A 16,424-nucleotide genomic window follows, 5' to 3' on the forward strand; every position below is an offset into this window, starting at 1 on the left:
ATAGAAAAAAACAAGAATACAAACACATTAGAGGTTACAGGTGCATTTGTTGTACCTTCTATTTATAAAATTTAGAGATATACAGGTTTGCTTATATATATTATAATGGTAGCATAGTATAGTGTGATACATTGCTGAAAATGTAAATAAGTATGCTAAAATAAGGCAAGAATAGAAAAGCAAGAAGTAATACTGGCAATGATTCTGAATACTGAAGTAATATTATCTATAACAATGAAGTGTTGCCCCTGAAATTTAAATATTGTACAGAAAAATGACACATGTATTAAATATTACACATTATCCATGACCCTGTTGCTGTATTCTTCAAGTATTATGACTTTATTTGCAACAATTGAGTTATTTCTCTAGAAATTCAAACTTTCTTTCCATAATATTCCCACCAAAAAGGTCAAAGAACAGTCAAATATCAGTCAAACATGACTGTTTTTATTCATTAAGGGGTCTTGAGATTAAGAGGTTGAATTTACACATTTTCAAATTAGAGTATAATTAAAGCATTTGTGGCTACATAACGAACACCTTAATTTAGATTTAAGGCATTTTCACTGCTTTCTGGGGGTAGATTAAGGACCAAATAACAGTATTTTAGGGGGTTTTATTCACACTGTATTCCTATTATGCAGTTATTTTTTAGAATAAAAATAGAGCTCATGTCCGTTGTATTTCTTGTTAATACACCCACATTCGCCCTGAACACCGCTGCTGTTTCTATGCTTGTCATAGCTTACATCTTTATATAGTAACATCTGTACAGCTTTCAGTTTTAAGCATTGCAGCTTTTCAGTCTTTTAACAATGCTCTGCATAGTGATTAGCTGTTTTCTTTCGCATTTATTTATTTATCTATTAATTTCTCATTTTCAAACAAACAAAACCCCAACCCTACTTTAAGGCTGAGCATATGCCTGCTTCTTTCCTACAATCCCTACAAGGAAACCGCCCCAAAATGACATTTACAGGAGGAAAAAAGTGGGCAAAATCACCAGAGGAGGATCCCTTTTCCAGGATGGACCGATATGCAAAAGACGTCATGTGTATGTAATAGACCGAAATAGCAAAATTACAATGTGGAAAATCAGAATGACGTTATATTGCAGAGTTTATTCCATTTTAATTTAATATGTTTGCGGCTTAATGTGGGATTCTTCTAGTTACTATGCAAGTACAGAATGCTAACTTACTTATACTTTGCATGTATTTATGTACGCTTTGTATCTGCAGAATATAGGGTATCTCACATTTCCTAAGTGAGCTTTAGAGTCAATCAAGCCATTAGACAGTGAGTTGTTTTGAAAGAAAAATATTTCACTCCATAATGTTTACAAGTTAAACAACGTCCTCTCACTAAATAGAAGTATTTTAGTAAACTGGTGGTGAATGTAGCAGTAAACTGAACCTAACCCTTTTGTTGTTTGCATTTCAGGGATTCATGTTAAAGAATCCTGTGTGTTCATGAAGATCGATGTGAGATTTACCCATCCGCCCCAGTCTTCATTACTGAATGTATTGTCTGTACGCCCAAATCCGACACAAGAGAATCCACACACTGGGAAATCCGATAATTAAAGGGAGACTGTCGAGAAAGCCACTGATTGGGGCTGATTAATGGCTGGGTGGCACTCATAAAACATCCAGGATTTGGCTGGACATTTCAGAATATCTTCAGAAACATGCGCTTATTATTGTTCTGCAGTACACCCTCACTTGGCAGAGAGCTTGGATGTGATGCAACTGTCAGAGTTACCAATAGTAACATGTAGCAACAAACACAGTTCTTTAGCCTGTAGCCTCTGAGTAATATATTGGATGATTCAGACGTGTTTTTTTGCTCTGGATGGATGGACCAGTGTGTGTGTGTGTGTGTGTGTGTGTGTGTGTGCGTCTGCAGACTGAAGGCAGATGTCAGCCACATAATCGCTCGTGCTGAAATTGTCCACTTCTATTCCCCCCTCATATTATCTCCCTTCGACTCTGTGTTGGTCTTTTTTACATTCCCCGTCTGTATTTCTGTTATGACACATTTGCACGAGGGGGAATCCCCGTATAGCAGCAGGATTATGGAGACGCCAGGCAGAAGGACATTCTTACAAATTCCCCCAAAAGCTCCACATAGATAGCACACTATTTGCAGTTGTATACATATAAACACGTGCTTCAGTCTAATTCAACCCAGTGGAATATCCCTGCAGCAAATTGCATATCTCTAAAAATAGTTTTTAACCCATGTCTTCTGATGATGTTTCCTTATTGTTTGGGGCCCTAATGCAGCGTTAACATGTAAACTGTATATAAGAAGTGAACTGTCCCTTCACAACACAATGGACTTTCATGACGCTAAAGGGAAAAATAATGAAGAAATCCATGATTAGTATACCAAATGAGGAACTTTTTAACTTTTTATATGCTATACGGACTGTGCATGGACAAATAGAGTCCATTATAATCCTGGGCAACACTTCTGCCAATAATTGTGAAGGGGTTATAAAGTTGTGTTTTTGATGAAGTTGTGCTCGTTGTCATTACTTTAAAATGTGTTTGTGTCATCTCATGTTTGGCAGCGCATAAGAAACACCTCCCATCAGTCCAGTTCAACAAAACTACTAACTACAGCAACAACAATCAACCTAAAATGACATGAAAGCCACTTCAAGTTTTTAGAGCTTTTTCAGTGAGTATTTCATCTGTCAGACAGGTTTTTGGTTTTGTTTAGTTTTGTTTTAACTTTTACCCATATGGTGATTTCTGTGGTTGTGGTTATGGTGGTTATATTGTACATCATACAAGCTCATCAAGCACCTTTCTCAACAAAGAGGTATCAAACAGTTACTGTAAAGACCTTCTTAAACTGTTAGAGTGAAAGCTACATATTTCGTGAGAAACATTGTCCAGACTGTATCTGGTCCAAACTCCTGAAATGAGATTGCGCCACTTTGTGGTCACACAGTATAACAGCAAGTCTGCAGCAGCTGGTCATTTCTATGTTGGACTTGTGTGTGCAGAAGCCAAGTTTCCGGTAATATCAACATGAAACAGTCTCTCTCTGTCTTACATCACCGTTTTATACATTAATTTGATATCATGTCTGTTAAGACTGCAATAATGTTTTGTCCAGCGGATTTATGTTCTTTCCCGGTATGAAATGTCTGAATGATGTGTTCCAGACATGAATGCCAGCTAACGACAGGAGCCACAATGGCGCTGCAGCAGTGTCAAAGAATCACTGATCTCCTCCCAACCAGTCACACTCATACCCAGTCTATTCACTGGTAGCTTCGCCATAAGGATGGCTTTGTTCATTTGTGGGAGCTGTCTTTTGACTCTTGTTGGCCTGACACCTTCCCTCGTTAAGCTGAACTCTTCTTAAATGTTTCTCTAAGTGCAGGCTTCTGACCAGGATTGGCTCCCTGCTTCTCCAGCTCTTGTTCTTCTCCCCACATGATTGATTGGACCACTGACTAGTCCTGTTCTCTTATCAGGCTGCAGCCATCACTACACCTGGTTTAGAAGTGTACCTATTATCCCAGTCAGTGTGATTTAATGTGAGCAGCTCCACTCTGTGGCAGTTATCGTCTATGTGTATTCAGTAACATTTGCTATTAACATGGTGTTTTGTTGTTGTTTTGTATCTGTGTGCTGCTAGTTTCTTTTTGTCCTCATGTTTTGTAGCCACTCACAAGAGAATGCTCGTAGCTCTGAGTTTTGTTAATTTGTGTAATGAGGCACTTGTTTGTCTGTCTGCAGACCAGACTTAGCTTTTCCACCACATCCACTTTTAGTCAGGAGGTCTACTCTTATACAGGACTCACACTACAGGGGTTTCAGGTTGATTTACTCTTGTTTCACCTCCGTAATAATTAGCAGAGATATCTGGCCTGCGATCTGGGTTCAAACAATGTTCAGATTTTTTGGTAATGAGAGCAGTTTACAGGTCCAGTCTGAAACTTCCTGAATATTTGATATGTACAAGTTCAAATCTGGATAGCTGTGATTATTATGCTCCCACCCTGAGAGGATTTGGTGGATTAGGTGCAGTACTAACAAAGGTGCCGATGCCTTCTGTACTTCAGTTTGGGTAGGAAGTTTAGATGTTTCAATCCTGTTTTCTTTTAGCATGTTGGACCACCGTTCGCGCTCTTTTGACTTTACTTCTTTTTACTCATATAGCAAAACCCACAGGCCCTGTTGTCCCTTTGAGTGTTGCCTCCTGTGTTTATGCATCTTGTTACTGAGCAATAGATAACTTTGCTAAACCAAAAACAGCTGGTTTAATGTTGTGTTTCTGTACCTCAGCAGAATTTGGCTCTAACACACCTGTTTGTGTTGGACAGGTATTTACCTTACTATTATTGAGTTGAATTTGGTTTGCTTATCCTATTTATGTCCATTTCAGATATACCATTTTAGCCTTTGTCCAACCTGAAGTTAGTTTCAACACCTAAGACCTGTAAATATATTGTTAAAGTACACTTCAAATCTCAACAGTCTGTTCTTGTGACTGCCTTGGATCTGAGGAGGATGAGTCACTTTCATGCTTTGTCTACATCAGTGCGATTATTGCCAGCCAACACATCACTTGACACGATTATTCAATTACAGAATTGTGCAGGTTTGATGCTGAAGGTTATTTCTTCCCTTCTATTCCCAATGTCAGACAGTCTGATGAGGGCTTTGCACAGCTTTTGGGGTGAAAATAGACAGTTATTTAGTCATCACATGTAGAGAGCGTGTCTGGTCTCAGGAATTAAAACATGCAAAATAAGTGCGACAAAGTGTCAGAATCCCCAATACTGAGACAGTGATCAGTGTATAGAGGACAACTATGTACTTTAAGTCATAAACTGCCGCATTAATAGGTTCCTTATGGTAAATTCCATTTATGAATACAAAATGAAATCAACAAACACATTTTGATGCAATATTATAGGTTTAACTACTCAGCAGTACAAAGTTAGTCAAACCTTTACCAGCTTGAATACGTATCAGATCATCAATATCATTCTGAAATCAACCTTTCTGAAAAATATCCACGTTTGGTATTGAAATTCTGAATGCATGACTTCTAATAGAGTACTTTCGTAACAGCGTTTTTGGTTGTTTACTCACTTGTTAGTTTATTTGTTTCCCATCCATTTTACACAAGCTTTAGTCCTGTTAGTATTGACAGTTTTGGCACTGAGCTGCTCGTACTTGTCATGGAAATCGCTGCTAGATGCACCCATGGGAGGCAATCATAACTCTGACTGCTTCTCGCAATAACAGTTGAATAATTTTGCATTTATGTAGGAGAGACAACCCTTCACCAGCAGATCGTAGTGTCTTTCAAAAGAGAGACACAGGCATTCAGACGCACACATCCTCTGTTGACCTTCAGTTTGTTCATTATGAGCTACAACAGTCCCACTCAGTGCAGCGTGTCCTCTCAGCTTCTCATCTGAAACCAGGTGGCTCATCTGGCAGAAAACAAACCACTTTCTGTAATACAGAAGTGTCAGAATTTCACACAGACTTAATCACAATCTGTTACCTTAGTCCTTTTAATGCTGATTATAATATTATAAGTCTAAATATATATATATATACTTTATAAGTTTGATACATATTCAAATGTTCTTCATGACCGTCAGCCTGAAGGGTTTGCATTTCCACCTGTTCCCTCTGTCCTCTTAGAGAATGACCACCCTTACCCAGCACACATTTCAAAACCGTCATTTGAACTATTTATACTTTGTTGTGCTGCAAAAGTAAATATATGTTGCCTTTCTAATTATAAAGTCACTGCTTAATGATGGGCATAGGTGTACACAGGGGACACCTTCATTCAATATCTTAGAACCTATGAAAGACATTTTCACTGTAAAATGATTAAAAAAAGGGTCAAATTGATGCATAAAAATTCACCAGACTGCAGGAAATTAAGTGTTTGATGCTCAGAATTTACTAAAGGAATCTACGCTGATGGAATCAGATGACATTGAAATAGAAGCCTTACTGTTAAAATCAAACACTGAACAATACATTTAAATGTTTCCTCTTGTTCATGGAAATAGTCAGATGAAACCTTTAAAAGGAATAAATTGGAGATCCCATGGCACAGTTTTATAAATGATATTGATCTGTGTTTGTGGTTAAATTAATGGAATTTCCTGCAGATGTTAGAATCTTGCCCGCTGAGCCCGAGACGGTTAACAGATGCAGGAGGAACGTGATGGTATTCTAACACACTGAGCTGTAAAGGGAGGATTGGACTTTAAAGAATTCAACCAAGGTCCGGACAGTGACCACAGGGTCATGGGTTTCTGTGGTGACCCCAGTCTGAGGGTGCCCTGAAAGTAAATCTTAATGGTTTACACTGGATTCCCATGATTATTTTCAAATAAATAACCTGAACATCAGAAGATGTGGATGCACAGTATTTAATCAATGACATGCAATGCTTTTTTTTTTTTTTTTGATAACCTGTGTTGATGCTGTTTTTGCTGCTGTTCTTGTTTCAAGTCATCTGTTTCATCCCTGGATATGAAATCCATGCACTGGGTAACATCTCCACTGGGAGTCAGTATAGGGCTCAGACAAGAGAAAACCAGAGACCTGTGATCATTTTTCTTTTCTTGTTACTGATGACCAATATTAGAAAATCTCCCAAACCTCTCACCAGAAGTGCTTTAAATGTGTGCAAATAATACGCACTGACATAAAATAACCAGTGATCCTGAGACAGACGAGCAGATAAATGTGTTACTTTGAGCTGCCTTCGAGAGATTTATCATGATTTAATAATACTGGCATATTATTTGAGGGCTACAATTTAGGTTAACAGGTATCACATATTTTTCCAGTATGGCATATATGAATGATGTTCTCTAGATGTGAATGTGTGTGAGTATGCTAATTGGAGTGTGCAGATATGAGATGATGATTGGTGGATCAACAACCAGCCTGCAGATGATTGGCTGCTGCTTGATGACAACCCACAAAAAAACAGTGTAGGTGAATCTGCAAAGAGGACAGTTTGGACTTGACAGTAACTTAAGCACAATTTAGTGGTGTTTGTATTTTTCTTGACTAATTCAGTTTGATGTCAGTTAAACTTCAACTCCACTACATTTCAGAACTTTTTATTCTGCAGCATTTATTTTTAAGCTTTTTGTACATTTGGATAACCAAACATACCTTTCTTTACTGTCAGTTTTCCTCTACATGTGACCATACTTTACAAAATAAACACCATGATGTATTTGAAAAGGCCTGACACTAGCGACTAAGGTCACAACCCAGGAAGAAAAAGTTTAATGAGGTAACAAATCAAGAGAGAAGTAGAATAATTTTCCCATTAAGTCTTCTACAATTAAACTTCTGTTAGCAACAAGAAGAGTTGCCCCCTGTTGGACATTAGAAAGAATGCAGGTAAATCACAGTCCTGCATTGTCCACAGTTTCCAGGGGTTTTGTCTGCCTTTTATATACAGTCAATGGAATTAACATTAGTGTGTGTGTGTGTGTGTGTGTGTGTGTGTGTGTGTTGTACTCAAAGTCCATCTCCATTCATTGATTTAACAACTAAAAACTTTAATCATGTTAAAACATATTTGTGTGTCAGAGAGAAATATTACTCACATTTAAGTCTGTCTTACTTTGTCGCACAAAATGCTCCACACAAAATATAAGATATGCACAATATAAGACATTTTTACTGAATAAACAGTCTAATTCGAATTTGTTCCACCTTAATCAACAACATCAAAACACCATGAACACATAACAAATTCATAATTTCATTAAGGTGAAAATAACTTTCCATCCATCCATCTATCCATTATCTATAATCCTCACTAGCGTCGCTGGAGGCTGGAGTCTATCCCGGCTGACTCAGGGTGAAGGCAGCGGACACCCTGGACAGGTCACCAGTCCATCGCAGGGCTAACTTTACATACATTTGAAGGATTTTGTTTGATTAAAAATCAACATGTATATATTTTTACAAGTAATACTTTTACTGATAGCTTTTACTTTTACAAAAAAAAAAACAAAAAAACCATTGCAAACAAATCCTGTATTGAGCACTTCACCACTCAGAAACCTACCAAACATGTTTTCTACCAATGTGTTACCATGTGCCATATAATGCCAGGGCAGTTCTGAGGCTGAGTCTTACACATCTCTTGCTACAGTCTGGTTTGGTGTAGGTGACAGATTTTTTGTGCACATTTTTGACATTAAGTGATTTTCTCGGAGCTCCTTGTTAATCTCATCAGGAGTTGCCACAACATGCACAGGGCTAGAAGACCTCTGTTTGACACCGTCTAGCACTGCACACGTGTTTTGACTCTGATTATTTTTTTCCCCACAGATTTACGTGCAGCATAATCAACGTAGCTTTGACAGACAGCAGAAGCTCTGTGTGTGATTCAGTCAGTGTTTTCCATCCATGTGTACCTTTGTTTGTGTGCACGTGTCTGAGTGTATACATGTGCACATGTGAGTTATGTGTCATCCTTCATTCATCATCTCAGACGTCAGGCAGAGGAATAATACTGTTTAAGTATTTGTGCGGTTTTAGCGATGTGGAAGGAAGTGGGATTTCTAACTACCGGTTTGCTCGATAATTTTTGTTCCATTAAATAAACACGTGTGACTTGATGAGTCAGTATCCTCCCAGAGGCCTTGTGTGCGAACGTGGCTGGTGGTCCTCCACAGCATAACCATTAACCACAGTATCTGTTCACACCACAGCACCCTCCAGTGGGACAGTCCACATAAATACATACATCACATACTCAGCTTCCTACATCTACCTCCTCATACAAATAGACAGTTTACGGAAGACATAACAGCAGTGGTAATATTAGGCCCAGTGCACAGATGGCTGCCTTTTAACTTAAAGAATTTATTGCACTTTTCAATAGGAGCCTTGGGAACAAGTTGTTTTTATCTGAAGACTAAATAATCGGCAGCAGACCATCTCAACCTGGGGAGACTGTAAATGATGAATGTCATTTTGCTTCAACCGGGGTCCCATCTTCACTGGGAATGCAAACTAATAAACAACGGAACAAGGAGCTCATTCAGCCTTGTGTGCATTCACAGAGACGTGTGAAGAAAACAAAGGAGACATTATAGATTGATGAATTATGTACTTTTGGTAGTTTTGTGAGTAAAAACAGATATAAAATACAACCAAAGGTCTCCTGCTCCACTGTTTCTAATACCGGGATACAAAGCTCAAAAAAAATCTCCTAGTTAAATTTTCATTAAATCAAAATTAGTTATTGTTCTTACCTGATAGTGACATTAACATTGTTAAACTTAGCAACCTCTGAGAAATAAAGCCAATACTTAAATACCAAAAACCGCAGTTCCAGAAATTACCACTTGAGGCTGTCTCCAAAAGCAAGTTAATCCTCATAGAGCCCCATTTTAAATCCTCAACTTTACAGAAGAAAGAAAAAAAGTTTACAGTCTGGTATAAGAAATAGTTTTGGTGTTTACACCTATTTCCTTGCTCATGAAAACTGTACAAGGGTGAACTGTTTGCATAATTCACCCATTTTAACTGTCTAAAGCCTTAAACGTATGCATAATTACGGTATTTGTATCCATCTCACATCAAACTTTAAGATGGTTTTATTGACAAACAAACGTTTAAATGGTCAGGCACCCTTTATACCTGTCTTAACTATGGAAAACCACCCAAGAATAAAAGGCTCTGCCTTTCCGCAGAGGTAAAAAGAAGCTATTTTACCTCCTACTTTTCTCTTTCCTTTGCCTGTCAGTGTCTCTCTCCAGATGTTTTAGATCCGATCTTCATGATCCAGGAGATTCTTCTTCTCCTCATCTCCTTCTGTGTGTTTGTTTTCCTGTTCCAGTCAGTGTAAATGTGAATCATCTGTCCTGTTTTCTGTTCCTCTCGTGTCTCAGATCTGTTTATTGGCACCCAGAGTTACCTGACATATTTACAATCAATAATTTTACTCATCCTGATTGGACTGTACGCACAATATCTATTGCAGGCCTGTCTGTTGAAAGTAGGATCCTTCTTCAGTTTTGTTGTTTTTCAGTTTCTTGAAGTTTTTTCCATTTTTTTTCTCTAAAGTTTTCTTTTTTGTGGGAGGAGGGGGGGAGTGTTCTGTCCATCTTGAACTTCTTCCCTCTTATTCTCCCCTTCTTTAATTGCTTTTCTGACCTCGAATTGTCCTCCAGTATTTACTGCCAGCTTAGACAAATTGTGTTTGTTCATCAGGGTTATATACGCCGCTGCCTTCTCAGCAAAGATATACCCAAGAATGAACATCAGCCATGCAGAGTACAGAGTCACTGCAGCACACGGTCACACGAATCAGCGGCTTGGCGTACGCGGCAGAAATATCACCTCAGACAGGATCCCCTAATGAATCATCAAATCCATACCCATTCATTCCATTATAGGTGTAATATAAACTCCGAGTAAAAATGACCTGTGTGAAGTGTAGTGCAAGAGTGCAATAAAAATAACAACTCTGCATTCACGTGCAGCATACACACCACCATGTAGCTTTTAAATATACATTTTGTATTTGTCAAATGTTATAATTAGTTGCTTACACTGTTAAAAAACTTGAACTGTTGCCTGCCACCAACTAATATTTTGTACATGCTACTGTAACTCATTAACCAGAGTCTAACAAAGGATGAATGAGCTTTAATCAGCATGTGTGTTTCTCTCTGTATATGCCTTCAGCTGTTTTAATTTTAGAGGCAGAATAGCAGAAAACTAGAAATACCTGCACATAAAAATGGAAGCTGTGTGGAACCTATTGATCGAGATTGTTGTTAATTCTGTCAGACAGGTGTTAATCCAGCTTTGTGGTAATAGTTGAGGCTGAATCTTGTGGCTTTTTGAAGGATGTTTTGATTTTCCTGGTCTGTCAGTGCCCTGCATAGATTTACAGTACGTGACTGAGTTTTCATAAGCTGTGGTTCTGGTTTGGATCAGGGACAAGGCTCGAGTTTGAAGCTTCCAGAACTGCAGACTGCTTTTTTTTTTTTTTCTCAATCTTGCTAAGTGTTCAGTAATATCTCGTCTTGGTTGAAGGCCCAGAGCTTTTCTTGTGGCTCAGATACTTGGACCTGAACTGGGCTCGGTGCCTTACTGCCCCTGATCCGTTCTTGGCTGTCTGGAAACATTCCTCGTCCAGGTGCTGTGTATTTTCTTTTCATTCTGCATGAGCCCCTCATGTAAACTTTCCCTGGCAAAATTTCATTCATTATTCAAACACACAATAAAAGGTTTCATCTCTCTGGCAACCAGGCCACCTCTTTATGTTTTTAAGATGATCAGGTGAAATCATCTGCTCGTTTAAGCAGCTTCAGAGGAACACTGAAATACACCAGTTATGGGAAAATTAATTTCTTTTCTCACTAGCCCTGGCAGGGGGACATGTTTTATTTAAACTCTAACAAAGCGATCATTTTTTAGTGTGTATAGGTTGTTCTGGTACCAGTTTTTAATGGGGGAAGAGAAGCGTATTTTATGGGGGTTTCATCCTCCAAGACAGAGCAAATAAACTGCAATATCTATACTTTGCAGAGGTTCAAGGGTCAACTTGTAGGAGGTCCCTTCGGCCACACTCAGCTTCCTTGTACTGTATATGGAGCGTGTTTGCATGTGTGTATGTGTCCTTGTGTGTGGTCTGATGTTTGCATATTACTGATGGAGCTCCGCTACACTTTGTTTACGATACAGGTATTTTATTGACAGGTTTCCGCAGGAACCAAGCAGCCTGAGAATACATAGTTGTCAGACTAATGGGAATTCAGCTACTGATGGTGTGAATTAAATACATTTATTCTAATATTGTTCTGTAGCTTACCCCACATTTCTCCGTGGGCTGGACTAGAGCTGCAGTGTAGATGCATGGTTTAGATGCCCAGGACTGCAGTAGCAACCTCTTTGCTGGCAGTGCAAATACTGAAGTATTAACCTGCCTGAAGATGTGAGAATAGATGCAGAAGGAGTCAGATGATTGGATGAAGAAAGAGTCCAGTAGAAAATAGTAAGATGAGAGTTTCAATCAATTTTTTATGTTTGCCCTGTGTTATTGTAGCATTTATCATCATCCCCAAATCCCAAGAAAATACCAAAACTAGCCATGTCTTGTCTATAGTTTTGTAATTAAATACACTGAGTATTATCATAGAGAAGCAGATTGTTGTAGTTTAAAAAAACATTTCTTTCTGAAGTCACTGCAACTGATGTTACATGATCTGTTTAATGCTTAACAACTTCTCAAAGTTAGTTTTCTGTAATATGTTATTGACAAGATAATGTGCTTTGAATAATCAGCTCTATGCACTTTCACTCCCATGGAAAAAACAATCAAAGTACGTCATTCTGACATCTAATTTTAAATTATCCTCCAAATAAAATGACTATCATCCACCTGGCAACTGTCACTGCTATAACTAGGACCCACTAAACAGTCTTACTGCTACATTACCAATCTATTAATCTGAGTAACATTACAGTCCATTGCTGCTGTCGCCATCCAGTTTTACATGTCGTGTAATAAAAACAACTTTGTGTTTAACATCTGAAGAGGATAGCACGTCACTCTGATCATATCACATACAGACTCCTGTCATAGAATACGTTACATGAGGAGTGTCTGCACATGAAACCTGCAAAAAAAAAGCACACAAATGAGCATAATACCATGTGACAGTTTTGAAAATAAATGTTAGTGTTGACTTTCTCTAATGCATATTTTACCTGGCATGCTTTTCTGCCATGTCAGAGATTTGACATTTAATGATGGTGGCAGCATGTGTGTGGAGAAACAACACAGTGTTGCAGTGGGCTGCCTGATATATGGGCCATTTGGGACTGTGGGTTGGACATTAGCTGTTCTCCCAGGCTACCAGGAGCGCCAACATTTACAGTCACCAACACATTATTTCAATGTGCTTTCAGTCACACGGGCAGACATTAAATAGTTCAGTTCTTTTAAGTGAGCTCAGCCCACACTGACTTTGACTTTAGAGGATAATGTGCATGAAATAAAGCGAAACAGATTGTAAATTCAATGATTGCGTGCAGGTTTGTAGTATTGTCAGCACATGGCACCCTTCCTGACTTCATACTTTGGCAGAGAAAAGTGAAATAAACGTAGTTTTTTAAGAGAAAACCTAACTTTGGTCAAGTTTTCTTGGATCTTTTGCTCAGATTAGGTCGTTATCATGTCATTTTCATGATGATTTAATGTAAAGATGGTGCTATGGACACACATTTCAGTGAATACATAGTTTTGATTTGTTATTTTTGTTATGTTTCTTTCTTTTTTGTTCTTTACATAGCAACCCTGTCCTTTTTTCAAGACTGTAATTTCGGCTTTACTTTTGCTTGTCATTACAACGTAGGAGGCCCCGCTGACCACTGAAGGCAGAGCTGTCCTCCTCCCATATGTTGTATCCAAGAATGCTATCTGTTTGTCTCCGGTCAACACCGAGTCCTATGAGCATTCCACACATACTAACACCTCACTGCAGAATACCCTACCCATAATGCATTTCAACAAGCACCTGTGTTTATGGCTCAATACCGTACCCTTTAACCTAGAAGTGGATGCACCTTTATTATCACGAAAGCAAAAGGAGGCAACGAGAGAAGTGTCACAAGTGGAAAAAAAACCTCAAGGTGTACAAGATGAGTGTAATTTGTGTCTAGCTCCATCTCTAACATGTTTTATAAATCAAACTTGTCATCTAACCTCTGACCTTACAGAACCTAAATTCTCCTAAATAGCCAAACGTGCTTCCCAAAACATGTCATTATGATTAACATCAAGCTGAGGAATCATGTGACGTCGCAAGCGATAACTGAAAATGCTGTGAGAGAAACCAAAAAAAAACAACAAAGAAAACTACATATCCCATATTGCAACGAGACATGACATTTGGACCCTTTAAGCTTGATAAGATGTTTCGGAGGAAGTGTTTGCACTTTGTGCTGTAGTTTGATACATATTTGGAGCATTGATATTGTCTGCCACTCCATTTTGAATAAAAAATCTCTTTTTGAATGAAATGAAAATACTTTATTTATCCCAGAAGGAAAATTCAATTCTTTTTTTATTGCAGTCTCTATTTTCCAGATCATTTTATATTAAAATAATATCATTATCCTGTAAAATATAGAAATTTTGTGCCAATTCTCTCCATTTTTTTGACATAAAATGAGATTATGTTGCAAATTTCTGATGTTATTTCTATTTTCTTTGTTTGTTTTGTTGCCTCTTGCTTCTATTTTTGATAGAAGCAGAAGTGAAAACTGAGAAATGAGAGGAAAGAGAGCAAGTGAATGACGTGTATTGCGCTTCCAGCCAGCTGGGAGTTGAAGTGGAGAATCACTGCTGATAGAAAGTTTAAAAAAAAATTAAAAAAAATTCTGAATTAGTTTTTCTCTACAACCACCATCATCCCCGAAAGTTTTTGTCCCGCTTACTGATGCATCAAATTCTGAAACTGTTATATAACACAATCCCACCAAAACGCATCATAGGGGCAATTTTTCTGTGGCTAATAATCCTAATTTTCTTTGACTTACTTTTTGAAGAGGTCTGAGTCCGAAACTACAGGTTGTAATGCTGCCAAACCCAAACCAAGAAGTCACTATGTGGTTATTTTATTACTCAAATGTTGCAACCAGATTAAAAGAAGCAGCAACATTTCCTTCTACTGTCTGCTTATAATGTAGATTTATTAGCTTATCATTCAAAATACAGCTTGTCTACTTCCATTGGCCTGCCTGTTTATCTCTTGCCTCTTTATTCTTGTCGTGCTCCAAGTGAAACACCTGCCTCGTCTCATAGAAAATGAATGGGAGGTGGTCTGGATCTGCCCTCACCACTGTCTGAGGAGATCATAGCTGTGGTTGGTGTGGGTTAGAGGGGAGGTGGGACCTGGAGTTTGACAGAAAGTGTTGCCTGGCAGGCTCAACTTAAAGACAGAACATCCTCCTCAGACAGGAGAAACACGCTCAGGCAAACAGTTCATAAATCATACTGTGGGTTGTTAAAGCTAAAAACAGTGTGCAAGAATTGGCACAAAGCTATGAAAACTATTAATCATATGAGGCCAACGTGAAGAAATGGACCTGAGATGTCCAGTCGAGTGCGTGTGTGTGTGTGTGTGTGTGTGCGTGTGTGTGCATGTGCTCACTTCTGATGGATTTGATGCTATGAATCTCTTTAGTGCAAAATTGAAGAATTCTGAGAAATAGAATAAAAAAAACACCTTTGACTAATTGTTGTCTCGTCAAAGCTCTGGTGAGTGAGTGATTTTTCTTTTATACAATATAAAGCAAACAAACTTTAATCTATTATCTTTAGGAGATAGAATAAATGAGGGGATTATCCCAAAACATCACTGAAAAGTTTCAATTGATGCCACTTACATGAGAGAAATAAAATGGCATGACAAGACCTGAGGACAGGCCTGGAGGCCATGTGCTTAAAAGCCTCAAACATGTATTTACCTTTCTGTCTGACCGTCTCCTAAACCAGCACTTTATGGCTCCATTCCCTCCTCTGGAGCAGTAAATATGTTTCTCTAACACTCACTTGTTGCTCCTAAAATCTGACCAAAAAAATCTAATGTAACAGGAACGCCCAGACCGCCCGTCTCCATCTGACACCTTGTCCGGGTGGGTTCTGTCCATATGTGACACTGTGGACGTGACATTGCACACATTAGGATTTTTGGAGCTACAAAACACTTGTTCGTGGGTCATAACAACAAATTACATTAAAGGGATTCTTTTGGGAAATAGGAAACTTTTTAATTAGTATCAGTTTCGTGTTTGTTAACTTCTCATTCATGTGGGATGAAAACAGAAATGTGGAGGTGTTTCATGTTTGTGACATCATCAGACAAATCAGTATATGATTGGTCACGTGAGGACGTCAAAATATGTCCACGCAGACATTAAACCTATTCAGGACTTTCATGTTGCCATACGTAGAAGGTCTTTCGGGGTCCATTGGACCCCAAGAAAGAATATGTGCAAAATATTTGTTGGTATTCATTTTTTGCTTTTATACTATGTTAAATAAATTTTCTGATAAGTTGACGTATTTTTGGTTTCAAATGCATGACAAATGTCCCTCTTTTTAAATAATATAAAAAAAATCTTAAAAATAAAAAACAACTATACCTGTCACCTAGACCAAATGGCCTGGGGTCCAAATGACCCCAAAAGTCCTGAATAGGGTTAAATTGGAATTTGTGAGGAGGAGAAACCTTTGTCTAGTTTGGTTAGGTGTGACAGATCGTACTGCAGGTACTATGTCTTCAGTAGAAAGTAGTTCTGGTGAAAACTGTAGACATTATGTTCCTGGATGTGGATTGTTCGATTACCAAAGACTGCTAT

The sequence above is a fragment of the Stegastes partitus genome, unplaced genomic scaffold, assembly GCF_000690725.1.
Source record: "Stegastes partitus isolate 25-593 unplaced genomic scaffold, Stegastes_partitus-1.0.2 Scaffold1666, whole genome shotgun sequence".
NCBI classification, from domain to species: domain Eukaryota; kingdom Metazoa; phylum Chordata; class Actinopteri; family Pomacentridae; genus Stegastes; species Stegastes partitus.